Source organism: Magnolia sinica, chromosome 16, assembly GCF_029962835.1.
Source record: "Magnolia sinica isolate HGM2019 chromosome 16, MsV1, whole genome shotgun sequence".
NCBI lineage: Eukaryota > Viridiplantae > Streptophyta > Magnoliopsida > Magnoliales > Magnoliaceae > Magnolia > Magnolia sinica.
In genome coordinates, this window is record NC_080588.1 from 55,211,810 (window position 1) to 55,234,411 (window position 22,602).

The following is a 22,602-nucleotide window of genomic DNA, read 5'->3' on the forward strand; positions in this document are numbered from 1 at the left end:
TCTCCGCAGCCACAGACGCGAAACAGAGCTTCCGCGTCGGAATATCCGATGATTGGTGGACCCTACAGTGATGTTTTTGATAAAATCCACCACGTCCACTGAGTTACTGACGAAAAACCAGTTAGGAATGGACGGTTTTGTAGTGTAGTTGGTGTGGTCCACTGAACTTTGCTCGCTGCCGTCCAACCTGCGATTTATAGTTACGATCTTCCCGTAGCTTGCATGAGGACAAACGGACGCCTAGGAGAGGGTTTTCGCCCCCTTATGGACGCAATGGACGGCACTGATCATCCATTTGGATGATGTGTGGGGCCCACAATCGAAACCACGAAGCACGGCATAAAACGCTGTTGCGTTTTGGTGGGAATTGGAAGAAGGAGTCGGTCAAAAGTCGGATTGACCGACTTCTCGTTCCTGTGCACGGCCAGTGCACCTATGCACTATGCACACGCATACTCCAGTGGGGTCCATTATGATGCTTTTGAGAGATCCGCTCCGTCCATCCGTTTTGTCAGCTCATTTAAACAGTCTAGAACAATTTTGAAGCATATCCGGATATCAGGCGGGCCCCACATAATGATTAAAGGGGATGATCTGTCCGTTGGGCCACTTCCACAGTGATCCAGGAGCTGAAATTTTACGTGTACGGTTCATTTATGGTCCTCAGGCCACGTATGGAGTTTTGAACTGATCGGATGGTGGGAACCCTATGATCTTGCATTCTGGACACTTTTCAGGCCACTTGAGCTTCAATTCCTCGATTTTCTTGGGTCCCTGGCGTGCAAATCTGTCGATCTTGGTCTCATAGGGTCCGTCGCTTGCCTTGGTGACTTTAGACTGTTAAATCCATGCCTTTAGTACCCTTTTCCAGCCCAAGCTCGTGAATACGCCCTGCATCACAAACACGATTAAATCAGGCCATTAAGCGGTATCATGCTTGTAAATCTATGCAGCAACTGGGTCCGATATGCCATATTTGACCCTCAACACAACCCCCAACCAGCATTTTGCTAGTCCCGAGCAAAGTATGCGAAAAATAAATTGAGAATTACAGAACAATTTCTATAAAATCGAATGATTTTTGAAAAGCAATCCATATCCTAGAATTCTATGATTCATGAATGTTGGGTTTACTTTCTCCTGAAATCAAGTTCACAGTAACCTTTATAATCAAGCTCAAATATTAATCCATTAATTTGACCGATTTTAAATATTGAGTTCCATGAGTGTATAGTCCAATCTCGACTTGTCAACATTAAGATTCACCTTGATATTTAAGGATATCATTGGTAATAAATAAGAGAAATCACGATAACCCAACTTGGCTTACACCTATTTTTTTTTTATTCTCTTAATTTTTGACTTATTATTATTATTTTTTCATTACGAGTAACGCCATGAAGAGGGATCAAATCCTCACCTACAGGGAGCAAACCTAAGATAAAGACTGTATACCCAACTTTTTCACATATCATTCATGGGGAATCGAGTCCTCACCTATAGGGAGCAATCCTATGATAAAGACTGTTCGCCCAATCCTTTTAATTTTCTCAGGCCGGTTCTGTTCATGCTTAGTGATTACCACATTAATCCTTCAATATCAGACTGAAACCTTAACATGCAAGCGAGATGTGTCTTGCGAATTCATGACTCAATCAATATCTACAAATTCTAAAAATGGATTAACAATTCAAACTTAGCTGTGAAATTTAATAGATAACTGAATCCAAGAGTCATGAAGTACCAACATCACGCATTTTGAAATTCTAAGTACCCTAGATGGCCATCAAAATCACTTTGAATTCATCAGAAATCCTGAAAAATTAAAAATTTTCACCACTTTTGCTAAAGACCAAGAAAACACTGATTAGGAAACCTAATCTCCCACCCCCAACCAAAAATCTACATTGTCCTCAATGTAAAAAGAAATAGACATGCAATGCACATGAGACAACGGAAAAATAGGAGTGATGGAAAGATAGTACCTGGACGAAAGAATCAAGAGGCTTTCCAAAGATATCTACGTAAGAGCGGGTCAGCACAAGAGAGAGACCAAATAAAATAAAAAAAATAACAAAAATGAAATACTACCTACACCATTTTCATAGGTGCTCTCGATTGCATTTAGCGTATGCAACAAGCCTTTAAACCCCTAGGTTACCCCTAGTGGACAAGTTGTAGTCTCGTGAGGGTTTGCAGTAATGTTACCCACAAACATTGAACTAACTAATGATATAAAAGAAATGAAATGAAGAGCTGGGCTGCCTCCCAGGAGCGCTAAGTTTACTGTCTTCAGCCAGACAAATAAAGCAACTACCTTAGTCCTAAGAAAGCAGGAAACCTACCTATATCTCCATCAGACTAGGAGATCAATCCTGGTAAACAGGATCAGTCAGAGGCATGGACACGTCCTCTGAATCAAATTTCTCGACAAATGGTTTCAATCGATGTCCATTGACTTTAAACTCCTTGCCATTGTCGGGATCTCTTATCTCAACGGCCCCATGTGGAAAAATAGTGACAACAATGTAAGGGCCGGTCCAACGAGATCGAAGCTTACCCGGAAAGAGATGTAATCGAGAATTGTACAAAAGGACCTTCTGACCAGGCGTGAATGATTTTCGCAAAATGTGTTGGTCATGAAATGCTTTCATCTTGTCCTTGTAAATTCTCGCATTATCGTACGTATCATTCCGGATTTCCTCAAGTTCATTCAATTGAAGTTTGCGTAGCGAGCCAGCGTTGTCAAGATTGAAATTAAGATTTTTGATCGCCCAGTACGCTTTATGTTCCAGCTCCACAGGCAAGTGACAAGCTTTCCCATAGACAAGTCTAAAGGGAGACATTCCAATAGGGGTTTTAAAGGCAGTACGGTATGCCCATAAGGCATCGGTCAATCGAATTGACCAATCCTTACGATCTGGGTTAACCGTTTTCTCTAAAATGTGTTTGATCTCCCTATTCGAAATCTCAGCTTGTCCACTTATTTGTGGATGGTATGGGGTGCTCACCTTATGAGAGATACCGTATTTCTTCATTAAGCTCTCGAATGGTCTATTACAAAAGTGTGAGCCCCCATCACTAATGATGGCTCGAGGCGTTCCGAATCGAGAAAGGATGCTCTCTTTTAGGAATTTAATGACCGTGCGATGGTCATTCTTTCGACACGGAATCGCTTCGACCCATTTAGTGACATAATCCACGGTGAGCAAAATATACAGATTCCCAAATGATTGGGGGAATGGTCCCATGAAATCGATGCCCCAACAATCAAATGCTTTAATGATAAGGATGAGATTCAAAGGCATCATATTTCGACGGGATAATGCTCCCAATTTCTGACAACGCTCACAAGCTTTGCAAAACTCATGAGTGTCCCTGAACATAGTGGGTCAGTAAAAGCCACACTGTAGAATCTTGGCCATGGTCTTTTTAGCAGAGAAGTGACCACCATAGGCCTGTGAGTGACAGAAGGAGATGACGCTCTGATGCTCATCGTCTGGTACACATCTCCTTAGAATTTGGTCTGGGCAATATTTAAATAAATAAGGATCATCCCAGAAAAAGTTGCGCACCTCGGTGAAAAATTTCTTCTTATCTTGCGCAGTCCACTGTGTTAGTATAGAACCTGTGATAAGAAAATTAGCAATATCAGCGAACCAAGGTGAATGGGAGACTCTGAACAGCTGTTCATCAGGGAACATGTCATTGATATGGGTCGCCTCAAGGGAATCAGAGGTATTAAGGCGAGAAAGGTGATCGGCCACTACGTTCTCTACTCCCTTTTTATCTTTAATCTCCAAATCAAATTCTTGAAGTAGAAGGATCCATCGTATCAAACGGGGCTTAGAATCATTCTTAGAAAGAAGATACTTAAGTGCCGCATGATCTGTGTAAATAATGATCTTGGATCCGATCAAGTAAGACCTAAATTTGTCCAAGGCGAACACTACAGCTAAGAGTTCCTTTTCCGTAGTCGAGTAGTTCACCTGGGCAGAATTTAAAGTTCTACTTACGTAATGAATGACGTAGGGCCGCTTATCTTTTCTCTGGCCTAGGACCGCTCCAAGAGCATAATCAGAAGCGTCGCACATAAGCTCAAAAGGAAGGCTCCAGTCGGGTGGCTGCATGATAGGTGCAGTGGTTAACGTGCCCTTAAGCTTGGTGAAAGCTTCCTGGCATTGCTCAGTCCACTCGTACGGAGCATCCTTTTGAAGAAGAGTGCATAAAGGACGAGAGAGGAGACTAAAGTCCTTTATGAATCGCCTGTAAAATCCTGCGTGTCCTAAGAAGGATCGCACGTCTCTATGTTCATGGGTGGGGGTAGGTTAGAGATAAGATCGATTTTTGCCTTATCTACCTCGATTCCCTTGGACGAGATGATATGCCCAAGGACTATTCCCTTCTGAACCATGAAATGACACTTCTCCCAATTAAGTACCAAGTTCTTTTCTTCACATCTTTTCAGCACACATTTAAGACTTTCCAAGCACTTGCTGAAAGATGGACCGTAAACAGAGAAGTCGTCCATGAAGACCTCTAGGTATTGCCCCACCATATCAGAAAAGATACTAAGCATACATCGCTGAAAGGTGGCAGGGGCATTACATAGTCCGAATGGCATCCTTCGATAGGCAAAGGTGCCGTAGGGACATGTGAATGTGGTCTTTTTCTGGTCTTCAGGGGCTATCTCTATCTGGTTGTAGCCCGAAAACCCGTCAAGGAAACTATAATAGGAATGACCAGCTAACCTTTCCAGGATCTGATCAATGAATGGTAAGGGAAAGTGGTCTTTCCTCGTGACGGTATTCAACTTCCTGTAGTCAATGCACATTCTCCAACCAGTAGTGACTCTAGTTGGCACGAGTTCATTATTAGCATTGGCTACGATGGTGATTCCAGACTTCTTAGGGACCACTTGAGTTGGACTCACCCATTGAGTATCAGATATAGGGTATATAATACCCACATCCAATAGTTTAAGAACCTCGGCCTTAACCACTTCCTTCATATTTGGATTTAGTCTACGTTGTGGTTGCCGAGCGATTTTTGCATTATCCTCAAGGTATATGCGGTGAGTACAAATCGAGGGATCGATTCCCTTGAGGTCCGCTATCGTCCATCCCAGGGCTCCTTTATGCTCAATGAGAGTAGATATGAGCATACTCTCTTGTTCTTTCTCCAGGTGGGCAGAGATCACCACCGGGTATGTCTCATCTTGACCTAAATATGCATATTTCAAATCAGAGGGCAAAGGTTTTAGGTCAAGCTTCGGCGGCTTGAGGTTAGACGGTAGAGGCACTACATCGGTTTGTGGCAATTCTTCAAATTGTGGCCTCCACCGGTTAACTTCAAGTACCGGTGCAGTATCAAGCAAGGCACACGTCTCCCTAATCATGTCATCATTAAAATCATGGGAGTGGGCCAGTCACGTCTCCAGATGGTCGGAGGATAAGGTCAGCGGTGTCGTATCTTCCATGAAAGAGTCAATCATGTTAATGTCGTGGAAATCGTCATCATCCTTTGAGTTGCTGCCGTTATTGAAAAAAATGTTTGACTCCAATGTCAAATTTCCAAAAGACATAGTCATGATACCATTCCTACAATTGATAATTGCATTTGACGTGGCAAGGAATGGGCGACCAAGAATGACGGGAATCTGAGTGCTCATGTTATTGATGGGTTCGGTGTCCAGGATGATAAAATCTACAGGGTAGTAAAATCTATCGACCTGGACTAACACATCCTCAATTATCCCTCTTGGTACACGAACAGAGCGATCAGCAAGTTGCAGTGTGGTTAGGGTGGGTTTTAATTCACCCAAACCTAACTGTTTGTATACCAAGTAGGGAATCAGATTGACGCTCGCTCCTAAGTCAAGAAGTGCGTGATCAATTCGATGGTTCCCGATTACATATGATATGGTTGGGCTACCGGGATCCTTGAATTTCTGCGGCACGTCTTGCTTCAAGATGGCACTCACTTTCTCAGTCAAGAAGATTTTCTTTTGAATAATTTTCCGTCGTTTGGTCGTGCATAAGTCTTTCAGGAATTTGGCGTATGAAGGTATCTGTTTAACGACATCAAGTAGAGGAATGTTGACTTTCACTTGTTTCAACACCTCCAGGATATCCTGAGAGTTAGAGAGAGGTTTTGGTGAAACCAACCGTTGGGGGAATGGAGCAACTGGCTTCTCTAGAAGTTCTGGTTCTACTTTTTGTGGGGCATCACTGGATCCATCATTGTTGTCCTCTTTTGGTTCTTGAGGCTTTTCGGGCCTAACCGGAAGAGTTTTATCAATGATCTTCCCACTCCTAAGAGTGGTGATGGATTTAGCATGCCCCATCTGATTTGAAGAGCTGGGATCATTATTCTCGTACTGCGGTTTAGGATTGGGGAGAGGTTGTGCAGGAAGCATCCCCTTTTCTATAACCGTCATACGAGAATCTATCTTTTGCATAAAATCTGTAATTCCCCGCATTGCCTGAGCCAGCTCTTGTATAGGATTTTGAACCGGTTCCTCTTGAGGTTTCACTTGATTTGGATTTTGATTGAAGAAACCTGGAGGGGTAGCCGTTTGTCCATTCCTCCAACTAAAGTTTGGATGATTTTTCCAGCCAGGATTGTATGTGTTGGAGTTAGGTCCAGTAAAAGGTCTTTGATAATTATTTACGGCATTGGCTTGTTCATTCAACACTCCTCGAAAGGCAGGTATTGTAGGACAGTTTTCAGTTGTGTGAATGTTGCAATCACAGATGCCGCAAACAATTTCATTGACCTTATCCTTCTTTCCTTCCATGGCCTCAACTTTCCTTATGAGCGTAGTCACTTTACACTTGAGATCATCCTCTTCTTTCAAGAGATATAATCCACCTTTCTCCTTTAATTGAGTCGGCCTAGACGTGGTGTTCGCCATTGGGTAATAGTCCCATGATTGTGTTTTTTCAGCGAGACTATCGAGGTAATCCCATACCTCGTCAACATCTTTGTTGATGAACTCTCCATTACACATTGTCTCGACCATTTGGCGCATGGAAGATGTCAGTCCATCATAGAAAAAATTTGTAATGCGCCACGTTTCAAATGCGTGTTGTGGGCATGAACTGACCAAATCTTTGAACCTTTCCCAACATTGAAAGAATGTTTCATCTTCCTTTTGGGCAAAGTCCATGATTGCTTTTCTGAGGGTAATCGTTTTATGATGTGGGAAGAATTTTTTTATGAATTCCCTCTGCATGTCGTTCCATGTGCCAATGAATCTAGGACGCAGTGAATGTAACCACGTCTTAGCTTTCTCTTTTAAGGAGAAAGGAAAGAGTTTCAGCCTAATTGTATCCTCAGATACATTAGGAAAACATAATGTAGCTATTATCTCATCGAACTCTTTCAAATGTAAATATGGACTTTCAGATTCAAGTCCATGGAATTTGGGAAGGAGTTGGATAACTCCTGGCTTGATGTCCATTTGTCCTGTGTTTTCAGGAAAAATCATGCATGAGGGCATACTCACTCCCGCCGGTTGTAGATAATCTCGTAAAGTACGAGGCGGGGGTGCCTGTTGCACCTCATTTTCATCTTGGGTATCCTCCACCCTTGGTGGAAGTAGAGGAGGTTGGTCTTCAGCCATAACTTCAGTTAACTCAGGGGATTTCGAGCGGTGTCTAGTCCTGCGATGGATAGTCAACCCCTCAACCAATCCTCCTTCAGTCAAGAGACGTCGAGTGTTGTCACGGGCCCACTTGGGCATGAAAACACTCGCAGCCCTCAATTAAAAACCTAATCCTAAGAAAAAAGAAGAAAAGCTAGAAAGAAAGAGAGAGTTGGAAAGAAATTACCAAATTGAAGCCCCTAAGTTAAGGACCTGCAAAATAAAACAAAAATAAGTTAGATTCTAAAAAGGAGAAAAACAATCTTTTAAAAGAAAGATAACAGTAAACTGATTTCTAAAAGAAGGAATTCTTAAAAGAAAGTGGAAATTTCTAAAATAAATTAGGAAAGATCTAAACTAGAAAGGAAATTATTAAAAGAGAACTGAAAAATAGAAAGTAGGGACAGAGCTTATCGAATTAGAAATTTCTATCTTAAAGGCCTACCAAATAAGAAGGTTAGTTCCTAAACAAAAATTCTAAAAATAAATTAGGAAACAAGACTGGATTCTAAAAGTGTTAGAAAAAATTAAAAAAAAATAGAAAGTTAATTTCTAAGAAGGGAAAGAAATAACAAAAATTCTAAAAATAAACTATTTCCTACAGAAGGGAGGATACTAGAATTAGAAAATTTCTAAAATTTAAACCCTAATTCTAAAAATATGAAAAAGTAGAGAGATTAGGAAGGAATTACCAATTTAAGAACTTATGTCAGGATCCTACAAAACAGGAAAACAGGTTAAGTTCTAAAAAACTATTTCCTACAGAAGGGAGGATACTAGAATTAGAAAATTTCTAAAATTTAAACCCTAATTCTAAAAATATGAAAAAGTAGAGAGATTAGGAAGGAATTACCAATTTAAGAACTTATGTCAGGATCCTACAAAACAGGAAAACAGGTTAAGTTCTAAAAATAGAATAAAATAAAATAAAAACTTCTATCCTAAAGTAAGTAAAATCCTAATCCTAACCTAATTCTAAAACTAATTAATTTCAGAAAAACGTAACCGTCAGTCCCCGGCAACGGCGCCAAAAACTTGTTCACTCCCCAAGTATAGGGTTGTGATGTAGTAATAAACTCGGTAAGACCGAGGTCGAATCCACAGGGACTGAAACTTGTACGTTTCCTGAAACTAGGTAGAAATAGAACTAGACTAAGATGTGATCTAAACCAAATAGAATTTAGGAAATAATTGTGGAATAATTATCTAAAACTTTAAGGAATTCAGAGGAAGGAAACTAGGGATTCAGAGGATCCACTTGTAGAGATCAGGAAGATCTTATGCCTGCATCAATGTTTATGGAATTCAAACTGAACTTACTTGATCTGGTTTTCAAGAGATGAAAGGTATATGAATTAGAATGGATTCCATCATCTAACCATGCCCAGGAGACAAAGCAAACAACAGGATTAAACTAATTACCAACCAATCAACAATGTATGAGGATCAGGAAGGGTACTGTCATCCTACCATGCCCATGGAGCAATGATGAACAACAGGGCTTCCTGACTTCATAAACATAAAAAGGGGAAAGAAATATTCAAAGCCCTTGCAATCCCATTGTAATTTCAGTCACAACAGACCATTAAAGACTAGGAAAAATATTCCTTTAATAATTAAATATATCAAATTCAGTTTATGAATTAAAGGCATGAAACAGTATCTCCCATCTCGCTACAGGCTTCACCTCTTAGCCCTAGCTAAGAGGTTTAGCCACACATGAATAGCCTGAACCCGAAGCAAATAAAAAGAAAAATAAAACGGAAAAGTAAAGAAAAGAAGAAAACACTTATTCTTTCTTCACTCTCTTCCGTTCCAACATCCTGTTCCAGCCAAGCCAACCTCTGGACACGTCTTTTCAATCCTTTCTCCAAACGGTTACAGCAGCAGACCACCTGTACTCTCTGTCTAAAACCCAAAAACCGATCACCCTGCTCCCACGTCCAGCCTTACCTCAAGAAAACAAAACCCAAAAACTTCTCTCCTCTCAGCCACTGATCTCCCCCTCTCTTTATAAGATTCCGCCAGTGGTGGCTGAGTCGAGCACTGACTTCTCCTTCGCAGCCTCTTTGCAACGGAGACGGACTCCCTGTTTACGCGAAAAGAACCACGGCCTTGCATCTGTGATGACTGGTGGGCCCAGGATTGATGTTGGATGAGAAATCCGACCCATCCATAAGTTTCCCCTCGAAAAACCAATGAAATCTGATTGGTTTTGGATCCGCTTCGAGGTGAACAACGAGTTAGTTTAATTTACCGTCGGTCTTCCGATTGGACGGTCGAAATCCAATTAAAACTGTCCTCTGCAATTCCACCACCTAGGCGCTATTTTTAGGGAGCATGGGCGTCTGATGAACGGTCCAGATTCGACTGATAATCACGTCAGTGGCCCACAAGCTTTCTCTGCAGCCACAGACGCGAAACAGAGCTTCCGCGTCGGAATATCCGATGATTGGTGGACCCCACAGTGATGTTTTTGATAAAATCCACCACGTCCACTGAGTTACTGACGAAAAACCAGTCAGGAATAGACGGTTTTGGAGTGTAGTTGGTGTGGTCCACTAAACTTTGCTCGCTGCCGTCCAACCTGCGATTTATAGTTACGATCTTCCCGTAGCTTGCATGAGGACAAACGGACGCATAGGAGAGGGTTTTCGCCCCCTTATGGACGCAATGGACGGCACTGATCATCCATTTGGATGATGTGTGGGGCCCACAATCGAAACCGCGAAGCACGGCATAAAACGCTGTTGCGTTTTGGTGGGAATTGGAAGAAGGAGTCGGTCAAAAGTCGGATTGACTAACTTCTCGTTCCTGTGCACGGCCAGTGCACCTATGCACTATGCACACGCATACTCCAGTGGGGTCCATTATGATGCTTTTGAGAGATCCGCTCCGTCCATCCATTTTGTCAGCTCATTTAAACAGTCTAGAACAATTTTGAAGCATATCCGGATATCAGGCTGGCCCCACATAATGATTAAAGGGGCTGATCTGTCCGTTGGGCCACTTCCACAGTGATCCAGGAGCTGAAATTTTACGTGTACGGTTCATTTATGGTCCTCAGGCCACGTATGGAGTTTTGAACTGATCGGATGGTGGGAACCCTATGATCTTGCATTCTGGACACTTTTCAGGCCACTTGAGCTTCAATTCCTCGATTTCCTTGGGTCCCTGGCGTGCAAATCTGTCGATCTTGGTCTCATAGGGTCCGTCGCTTGCCTTGGTGACTTTAGACTGTTAAATCCATGCCTTTAGTACCCTTTTCCAGCCCAAGCTCGTGAATACGCCCTGCATCACAAACACGATTAAATCAGGCCATTAAGCGGTATCATGCTTGTAAATCTATGCAGCAACTGGGTCTGACATGCCATATTTGACCCTCAACAATACCCACGTCAGTTCACACCTCACTATATGTCGAGCATCCCTGGACGCTGGATGGCATGGAAATAACACAGGCATCATGGTGGGTCCCACATAGACATGGCCCACCTGATGGTATAATATATATACAATATATTTATTATATTATATTTCAAAGAAAGAAAAAGGGGTGGCTAGGCGGTACACTCCACAGTCAGTTCTCACTTTACTGTTAGCTACACCCCACTGTCAGACTGCACTATTAGCCACCTCCATTGATGGACGGTGTGGATTTACCTCATCATGGTGGGTCCCACATGGACGTGGCCCACCTATTTGGAATAATATGATATTTGTGTTTTCCTTCCGTCTAGGCCCGGTAACGAGCTGGATGGTGTAGATCCAACACATGCGTCAGGTGGGTCTTATGAAGGCGAATGGCATGGATAAAATATACACTTCATGGTGGGCCACACACACAATCACACTATCATCCATACGAGAGAGAGAGAGAGAGAGAGAGAGAGAGAGAGAGAGAGAGAGAGAGAGAGGCCCCGCCACTATGGGCCCCACATGATTACAACTCATACATCAAAATGGGTCCCACTACAAGTGGGCCCTCAAATGCAAATCGACGGTAGATCACCCACCTATTGACCTCCTTCTTGGTCCCTTAGCCTCCTTAGCTCCTTGCCTTCAATGTTGATGGAGGTAGATGATGAATGAATGGTTGAGATGTGAGATGAGAGGGTGAGCCACACTTGTTGTTTTGGGAGAGCTTAGAAAGGCTTGGCCGAGTGGTATTTTGGCTTGCTTGGGAGTGAATAGAGGGAATGAGAGAGAGAGAGAGAGGGGGAAGTAATGGATTAAAGGGATGGATGGAGTGGTGGTTGTAAGGAAAGGAAATGGAGAGGTATGGGTGTGTTTGAAATTTAGAAAAGAGGGATGGGTAGGGAGAGAGAGAGAGAGTTGACTTGGGAAAAAGGAGGGATAGATTGCTTGTACTTGGGGTATGGAATGTACTTGACTTGATTGACTGATTGAGTGATGAGACATATTGTAGAGATTCTCTCAGAATTTGCAACGCGCGGCGTTTTCTTTGAGATGAACGCAGGCCCACATCTCCTGTCCTGGGTATCGGATCGGTGCACGAGTCGCGGCGTTGAAACCGCGACGATGACATGGTTGCAGGGGTACAAGTTTCTTGTCGAGTCGACTCTGACATGGAGGACTCGGTTTAGGATCGCCCACAAACGTCGAATATAGGTCGAGGGTTGCCGAAATTCGACCGGAAGGATCGCGGAAGCCTACGGAATGGTACGGTCTAGGATACGGGCCTTACAGATATTCCATCTTCAATAGCTAACTTTACATTGAGGATTTCCTTGATTGACTTTCTGAAGTTGAGTGATTCTTGGACTATGTGGACATCTTCGATGCGAAGAAGGTCAAGCTTATGACCTACAAGTTGAAGGGCGGAGCTTCAACTTGGTGGGAACAACTACAACTCGCACGGGTGAGGCAGGCGAAAGTACCAATTCGCACATTGTAGCGGATGAAATAGCTGCTACGTGCACGATTCTTCCCCAATGATTATGATCAAGTACTATTCCAACAAGACCAAAATTATCGGCAGGGCAGTCGGTTAATGAGAGATTACATAGAAGAATTCTACCTCTTGGCGATGCGTAATGATTTGGTCGAGACTGAATCATAATAAGTCACCAGATTTAACGGTAGATTGCGTATGATGATCCGGGATTGGATCTAAATGCAGTCCAATTGGAAGATGAATGATGCAATCAAGTTAGCTAACCGAGTAAAAGCACAGCTTGAATGTCCTAACACACATACCTATCCTACCACTAGGGTCGTTGCGGCAGGTTCGTCCCAAGGAGCTCCATAGGAAAAGAACCTGTAAGAGTGTGCACTCAACCTTCTACACCCATGAACTGAGATCAAGAAAGTGGGCAAGCTAGGCCCTAAAGGGGCGTATCGACTGCTACTGGTTTGAAAAGGATCCCGAACCCCTACAGTCGGCCGGGACTCGACCATTGCTATCGTTGTGGCCAACTGGGTCACCTATCAAACAGTTGTCCCCATCGACAAGTGGTGAACATTACCATCATTGATGGTAGTGCTGAAAACACCGATGAAGATCCAAATATTGAGGGACTGGAGCATGCCATAAGGACAAAGCAGATGAGACATGTTAGGTTTCACAGGATCATGGTGAGTTGTTGGGCGTGAGGCTACTATTGTATGCGTCAAGGAAAGAGGTCCACGACGACATAACATATTTCGAACTAGGTGTACGGTGAATCAAAAAGTTTGTGATGTGATCATCGATAGTAAGAACAACGAGAACATCGTCTCTAAAATTATGGTGGAGAAATTGCAATTAAAAACGGAACTTCATCCCTCCCTATAAACGATCAGTTGGATTAAAAATGTCAATGAGATGAAAGTAATTGAACAACAAAAAAATTATATCTTTTTCAATTGGTAAACATTATAAAGACGAAGTATTATGCAATGTAGTTGACATGGAGGCCTGTCACATACTACTTGATCAGCCATGACAATCCAATCGTGACGCCACTCATAAAGGGCGAGATAATGTGTATATTTTCGTCAAGGATGGCCGAAAAATCATATTAGCCCCTATGGATCCAAAGGAGTCACCTGAAACTTCTAAAGTGCAGGGTTGTTTTCTCTTAACCATACGAGATTTCGTGGAGGAATCCAAAATAACAGGACATGTCTATACATTAATTGTAAAAGGAAAGAAACTTGAGCCCACCATCATCCCTGATAAACTAAAATCCTTGTTGTATGAATTCAAAGAAATTTAGCCCGATGACCTTCCCGATGAATTGCCTACCATGAGAGATGTTCAACATTATATTGACATTGTCCCCAAATCTAGTCTCGAAGATGACACACTTCATCCCATGCAAGAAGACCCTCGATGCGACACACATGACAAATCTATTCTTCAAAGAAGTCGTGCGGCTAAACAGGGTTCTCAAGATATTACTTCTGACCGTCATACAAAGTTTATTAGCCACTTCTGACGGACTTTGTGAAATCGGTTCGATACTCGACTTTAGTTCAGCAGTGCCTACCACCCACAGACCAATGGGCAAACTGAAGTTGTGAATCATACATTGGGGAACCTCCTTCGATATATTTTAGGTGAAAAATTGAAGCAGTGGGATTTGACATTATCTCAAGCAGAGTTTGCATTGAATAACATGGTGAACCGCTCGACATGAAAGTCCTCATTCTAGATTATTTATGGTTGAGTGCCTCGCCACACACTTGATTTGACCCCTTGGCCCAAGCTCCTAGGCATGAGCGTTGCAGCAGATCATATGACGGACATAATCATGGGCATTCATACAAAGGTGCAAGCCAAGTTACATGCCTCGAACGACAAGTATAAGGAGCAAGCCGACAAGCATTGACAACAAAAGGGGTTCGAGGTGTGCGACGAAGTTATGATCCATCTACGTAAGGAAAGGTTTTTGATTGGGACGTACAACAAATTAAAGAATAAGAAGATTGGACTGGTACCGATACTCCGAAAGATTAATGAAAACGCTTATGTTGTTGATCTTTCGGATGACATGGAGATCTCGCACACTTTCAACGTTGCGGACCCAACCGAGTATCACGATCCAAAGCAGGATAAGAACTCAAGGACGAGTTCTTTTGAAGTGGAGGGGATTGATGTAGAGTGGTTCATGTACAATATCATGGCTAAGATGGACTAGAAAAGGCTCGAGTGATCCGGACCGTTAGAATCTTAAAACGGGTGTATCCCGCAAATTGAAATGAGTTATCTGACATGCCATATATGATTTTGGGGTAGGATGAGCTACTTTAGCTACCCAAATTGGCTAGCCAGGTTGCCTACGCCAAATTTGCGATATTCCATCAGATCGATGGTTGAATTTTCATTTTTTACTATTTATAGTAAGTTTTAATTTGATTATAACTCTTCATCCATTGGGCTCTAGGAGTTCCGTCCAACATGAAAAGTGCTTAGAATAATTAGGAGAATAACATGGTTGAGCTAAATAGGACACTTACTATTTTTGGCCGAAAACCATGAGGTCCAGTGGAGATCATGAGTGCCTATAAATAGTAAGTTTACTATTTATAGTAAGTCACGATTTTTAGTAGTTTTAGTTGTAGTTTAATTCTGAAACTTCTTCTTAGGTTTCATGTCATTATTTAAGAAGGTTGTAAACTCGTTTTAGTTATCAACGAATTTATTATGAATTTTCTAAAAATTATTCTATTTTTTATTTTCCCCGTGGATTCAAGGTATCTCTCTAAAGAGTCTTGAGAAGAAAAGTTTCATGGATTCGGAATAGTCCGCCCGCCCCCCGCCCCAAACGGTGCTCAACCTCAACATGTCTTTCCCTGCGTCAGTTGACAAGATCAATCTTTCAATCATCGCCTTCATTTTGTGATGGGTTGTCTATTTTGTTTTGTTTTTACTATTATTGATAGCCTGGTTGCTAGGACTTGTAAATTTTTTAACTAAAAAGCTACTTATTATTATTATTATTATTATTATTATTTTAAAAGGTCTATGATGGCTAGGTTAGGGTTTGAACTGACACAAACAAGGTGCACGAGATGCACGATGACTTAAAATGTGATGCATGCTTTGTCCCGTAATCAGATTCAATGTCTTTCCAAGGAAACTTTCCTTAACACCTTCTAACCTGAATAGATGCACAAAAATATGTGGTTTTGTATGTAGGGGGTTTGAAAGCAACTGAGAAGTTAAAAACACTGAATGTTAGGGTCCAACAGCGTTGAAATGTGATAAAACAAAGCATAGGAAATATACTTTAATCTCAATAAGATGCTAAAATGGGATCTAAATCCGTGTCTGTAAACCTTACAGATTAGAAAATTGATTCGTAAATCTTAACAACCAATAAGATGCAATCTTACTTCAGTTTAATTTGTTATCTTGTCACAACCCTACACATCCAAATGGTATCATAGATTTTATGCTCATTGGCGGTGACAAATCTTGTTGTTGGGAATTTATCCGCTCGATTGTATTTCAAAATATTTTCAAAATTTGAGGTTTTCTTAAGATTATTATCAAGAAATCTCGCTAAAAAGAATCAGTAAATATTTATCATAAATTAATATGAAAATTTATTTTTTAATATATAATTATAACATAAGTTAGTCAACATCTATCAAGATAATTTCATGAAAAAATCACAAAACTTTAACATTGTCAATATTTTGACAATCTCGCAATGATATCATTTAGTTTATTTATTGCTAAAATATCACAATATTTTCAAAATCTCAATGATATTTGTCAAAACTACCCGTTGAAAGGCTAATTTTATAGACTTTCAAATATTGCCAATTTCATATTGTTTTGATATCATTTGATAACTCAAAAGTAATAATTAAAACTTTTGCTGGAAATTATTAAAGACTAATAGGAAATTCCTTTACGAAGACTAGTTGAGTTTGAGTCACTCAATTAAAGGGCTTCATGTGGGATCCGCGCGGTGGTGCCATGGTCATGGTCTTTTAAGGTCAAAGCTAGATGTGGACACTTGTGTGATCACACGTCAAAATCTAGGCCTTTGGACAATTCAAACGCAGGCCATAAGAAAATAGACAATGGAGATTGTTTAAACGGTATGCAACCTGCATCACAAAGTGATTGACATGTGTAAGATCCAAGCTATATCTATCAGATGGATCCCACTGTGTAGATGCCCTTGATGAGTAGACTAATTTTTAAGAAAATGCATCAAATAAAGAGATTCATGAGATGGATCGATTGGATCTTATACATGTACGTGTTGCCGTAGCATATGGTGTGGCATGCTAGTAGGCTCCCTCATATCAGTGTGAGCTTAGCATACTTCATTGAAGAGAGACTTATCACATATAGTTGGTTGTATGCCAACTTTTCATGTATCCCCATCTTTCTTATTAACGTGTGTGCCCCTTAAGATGTAAGATATCATACCATAAAAATGGTAGGTCCTGCAATGAGCATCACCTGTTTTAAAATGAGGCTAATCCAATTTATTATAGGGCGGCCACACCCATTTCTAAGTCATATCGTCAATTTTTATTGAGTCCAAATGTGTGGTCGACCTCATAGAATATCCACATGATTTTTATGTTGATGGTTTTCAAAACGGGCCTACCATTTTATGGTATGGGTCTCTGACATATAAGAGTGATAATGGGTTGCCCAACCCACCTAGAATAGTTAGACTTGTGGTGATGTGATGCAGGGATATGTATGTGATGAGGTTGATCACCGTCTTCCTCGAGGATAACTATGAATTTAGAGAGCTTCTTTGGAATCCTCACAAAGATTCCTAAAATCCACGAGAAAAAATAGGAAAAATAGAAATAAATTCTAATAAATTCAAAAATATATCGATTGATGATAAAAATGAATTTATAATATTTTAAATAGTGATATCAAACTTAGGAAGAAGTCTCAAACTCGAACTCCAACTCTAACTCATACTCTCTAAAATTCGTGACTTACTATAAATAGTAAGTTTACTATTTATAGATGGTCATGATATCTACTAGACTTTATGGCTTTCGACCAAAAATAGTAAATGTCCAATTTGGCCTAACCACATTATTCTTTTAAATTTTCTAAGCCCTTTTCATGTTGGGCAACACTCCTAAAGCTTTAAGGATCAAGAATTATAATCGAACTAAAACTTACAATAAATAGTAAAAACAAAATTAAAATGGAGTTTCGACCGTTGATCTGATTGAATCTCACAAATTCGGTGTTTGGATCGGGTATGCTAGGGCTAATGATGAATAGACTCACTTGGCCCAACCATTGCCCTAGGGTATAGTTCATAGGTACCAGTAACATAGACTATAGAGTTTGTACACATACTATAGAATCTGTATGCTAGTGTTTATAGCAACATGAAGAACATTGATACTTTTGGCAGTGTATAATGAATGATGTGTAAGCACTTACAAACTGTCCAAAATGTAAATCCATTTTAGATTGTGAACAATACATTGATGCACTCGTTTATATGCATATGGTGGATAATTGAATTAGGCATTTTCTTGATGAATTATTTTATTTTGCTCTTGTATGCTGTAGAAAAGTTTGATATATATTCTAGAAGTGAATCATGATTCATAAACACATAATTATACACCACTTGTACATAAAACATCTATATAACTTATCTTTAACTTAAAAGGCCAACTCTCTTATGGCTTGGCCAAACCCTAGCTTGGCTCAAACTACTTAGGGAGAGGGTTAGGGTTCTGGCTTAGGGCTCTAGGTTAGGGTAAGGCCAACATTGGTGATACAGAGTGGGTTATGGACAATTTCATGGCCAAGATGGACTATAGAAGGCTTGATCGGAGGTGGAAGTGATCAGGATTGTCAGAACTTTAAAACAGTCGTATCTCATAAATTGGAATGAGTTTTTCAACATACCATATATAATTTTGGTGTAAGAGAAGCTACTTTAACCAACCAACCCGCTATGCCAAGTTGTCCACACCGGATTTGCTAGATTGCATCAGATCGATGGCGGAAAGTCTATTTTATTTATGTTTTTAATATAAATAATAATTTTTAATTTGATCATAACTTTTGATCCTTGGAGTTTTAGGAGTCATGCCCAACATGAAAAGGGCTTGGAAAAATTAGGAGAATAACGTGGTTAGGCCAAATTGGACATGTACTATTTTTGGCTGAAAACCATGAAATCTAGTAGATATTATGACCACTATAAATGGTAAGTTTATTATTTATAGTAAGTCACCTGTTTAGGGAGTTTGAGTTGGAAATTCCATCCTAGGTTTAAGTTCACCATTTAGAGGATTCTAATTTTGTTTATTATTATTATTATTATTATTATTATTATCATCATCATCATCATCAATCAATTTATTTTGAATTATTAGAAATTATTTTTTAGTTTCATCCCCTGTGAATTCGAGGAATTTCTACAAGGAGTCCAGAGAAGCTCTAGATTTGGAGTAGTTATCCCTGAGTAAGATGGTGATCAACCCTGCGTCAATTGGCCTCATCTAGCCTGTTCCATGCCACCTTTAAGGCCAGCCCACGCGCCCTGATTTTATCAATAAATGTGCACGTGAGGTGTAGAGTATTAAGAGAGATTTAAAGCAAAGATAAGAGCGTTTATGTAATTATGAGGTGCTCGGTTGTAGCATTTTCTTCGTTTTAAAATGTTCCGGCAGCCTACATATTAAGTGCGTCCCGTACTCACATGTATAGCGTGTTTAGCACATGATTTTTGTGTGTGCTGCTGTGATGTTTACGTGACATCCATCTGTCCATCATTTGAGGTCCCTCTTTCTAACCGTACATATAAAAAAATCTTTCTTATTGAGAATTCAAATGGGCCACACCACTGGGAAAGACTGTAAAATCAGCCAATTCTAATTTCATGTGATGTGCTCATTTTTTCGGTTACGTCTGGGCCTGCTATACTGGGTCCTTGTTGGGCTTAATATGGGCTTTGGGTTTGCCCCAATAATGTCAGTTTGGGCTAGCCCTAGCCCTGTTGCCACCACTACTCAAACCCAAGGCATGTCCTTGAGAACAAGAAGCTACACGAATACTTAGCATGCAACACATAGTTTTTTACTTCATTTTTAGGATGAGCTTGGCCGAGCCCCGTTTTTCTCGGGCTCGCAGAGTTTCATTTCACAGGTGGTGCTTGGGCAGACCCTGGCCCAGTCCGAACAGGCCCATTTAATAAATGGGCTATGTTTGGTCAATTCAATGGTAAACACTTGAATAATGAAGATATTCTTATGTTTTTCTTATCATTAGGTGTGGTTTAGAACTCCTTTTGACCCGACCCATGTCGACATGGCAATATGCCGGGGTGAGGTTGGCCTGGTTCAACCCTAGTCTTCTAAGTCCTGGCCTTAATTGGGCTGAAAGGCTTGGGCTTTAGTCCTGGACGTACAGGTCCAGGTCAGGCGAAGCCATGTCAGGAAAGATTTCAATGATAAATAGTGTGAAATAATATAATTTAAGAAATTTTCTTAATGATCTTCCATGAGTCCCATCATCTCATAAATGATTTGGATAATTGAATATGAGTCTTTAAGCTATACATGTATGGTGATTAGAAACTGCTCACAAATATATTTAATACATCCATTCTTTTTGTGTAATATTGGCCCATTTGGGGATTGGACTGAGCCATTGGGCTAAGATAATTCATCATTGGCCTGAACAGGCTGGCCAAGATTTCAAGCCTGGGCCCCGCTCTCAGGCCAGGTTTAGGAACCCAAGCCCTGGCTCGTTTGGCCCCATTGCCACCCCTGCATGGCACATATGACTTGCACTCGTAAGGTGGCTATGATCATCCAACTCAGGCGGTTTTTCGCTGTGGCTACATGAACACAATGACTGTGGACCTTCGGTCAATCCTTCTCAACCGTTCGTCCTTCTTTACAGATGCGGCCCACCAGATAACTAGACAGTCGGGATTTTCAGGTCTTGCCATATAAACAAATTGAGGGTACCTGATGAACGGTCCCTATCTCAGACACATTGGCGCATGTGGAGAAAGCTTGCAAGCAGCCTTCAGCTTCTGTCTTTCAAGACTGCTAATGAATATGTATCTAAGGTGGGCCAGATAAGGCCGTTTGTTCACTTTTATTGGGAGTTAGGATTGGAAATGGGCCTGGGTTTGGTCAAGCTCAAGGTATCTACAAATCAGAGCCATTCAATTATGGAATTTGAATGTGACTCTAAGATCGCTCCATTCTTACTTGTTAAAATAAATGCAAGTATTAGATGCTATATATGCTAATACACAAGTTATCAAGGGATTAGGTCCTTACTCATGGCTCAGTGGTACGCCATGTGTGTTCAATCACTATTGGTTTCTAGTGTGATCCACTTGAGGTTTGGATCTGCTTCATTTGTGGTCCACTTGAGATTTGGATCTTCCTTATTTTTGAGCTCATGTCCTGTGAGCTCGCAAAATGGATGAATAGGGAGGATAAAACACATACATCATGGTGAGGTCCATGAACTTTTTCAGCAACCACTATGAGGTGGGTATTGGCCGTAAACGTGTTTACCGACCCTTGATTTTTTAAGGCTTAACCATGATGTTCAAAAATCAAGGATCGACTTGGTAAATTCCCTTTAAAATTTTATCATTGTTTTTTTATTTATTATTATTATTATTATTTTTTTTAACAGGAGATGTATGCCACCCTTCGCTTAAATTCCATTAAATTTGTGTTACCATGTTAGGCATGAGGCTGAAAAATAAGCTCATCTGTGTTTCAGGTGGGCCACACCAAGAAAATCGATTAGGAGAGAGATGTCCACCCTTAGTTTTTATAGGGCTCACCATGATCAGGCTCATCTTTAATTCAGATATGTCATACTAAGGGAAACAGTTTGGAAGGTAAAGGTTGTCATGTACATTGTTTTCAATTGTGTAGTCCACCTAGCCATGGATGCGTCTGATTTTTGGGGTCTAGGCCTGGGGTGATGCACTTGGTTGTATGGTTTTCATAAATATTACAGTACGGCACACTCGAGCGGCCGAGGCTTTACTCGCACGTCCAAACTCTAGTTAAAAAATCTAACGGCGAGGTATTCCAGTTAGCGTTGTCAATGGCCTGGGTTTGGGCCAGGCTGAGCTCTGTCCAAGCCCGGCCTGTAATTCTGAACTTAAGCCTAAATCCAGCCTGGGCCCGTAATGGGCTGAAATATATCAGCCCAAGTCCGGCCCAAGACATTTACACAAAGCTTGACCCGAGTCTGCCCGAGCCCAAGCCCTGAATATCTCCAAGGATAAATGGTACTTTGGTGTACCTTATATGAGAGAAATAACGAAAGAAAAGGGAGAAAAGTAGGTTTCTGGGTCTACGGGCTTTTAGGGAGCTAAACTGGAGTTCAGCTCGATTTACAATCGGACTCCTATTTAAGCCCGAGCCCAACCATTGGGCGTGATACACCATTCCAAACCCCACCCAGTACGGGCCAAGCCCGAAGGCCCGTCAGGCCTTCCCAGCCCATTGACAGCCCTAATTCTAATAATAATGGGTAGCATATTGAAATCCTTTTTGAAAAAATGGTACCCAATGCAAATTTTATATTAACTAAATAGTTTTTGTAAAATTCCCTTTAAAAATATAGGTATAAAAAGATTTATTTTAGGGTTTTTTTTTTTTTGCATCAAATTTCACGAAATACCATGAAAATCTAAACCAAATTAATCATGAAATTTCATGATATTTGGTGCAACCAAATGCAACCTAAACTTTCAAATAATGAAAAATATTAAAACCGATATTTTTAAAAATCTCACGATACCGTAACAATAATATTAGTGGATAAAAATTCTGCAACAATATCCCGATATTTATAAAATCGTGGATACTTGTCACACGGACCAGCTTTTAGCTACTGACTGGGCAATTTTGGAGAAATATCAATGGGCAGTATGCACGAATTCCGGCGAATGGGCAAAGATACTCAAAGTGGGCTGGGAGTCATAAGTGTTCTTCAATAT

At 40.8% G+C, this 22,602-nt stretch overlaps 1 non-coding gene across 1 annotated transcript; it reads left to right on the forward strand.

Annotated features, from left to right (window-relative positions):
* The first annotated feature begins 7,082 nt into the window (after window positions 1-7,082).
* LOC131229980 (small nucleolar RNA R71) lies at window positions 7,083-7,189 on the forward strand. Its single transcript, XR_009163712.1, has one exon. It is a non-coding gene; the product is annotated as a small nucleolar RNA R71 (small nucleolar RNA).
* Window positions 7,190-22,602: the final 15,413 nt, after the last annotated feature.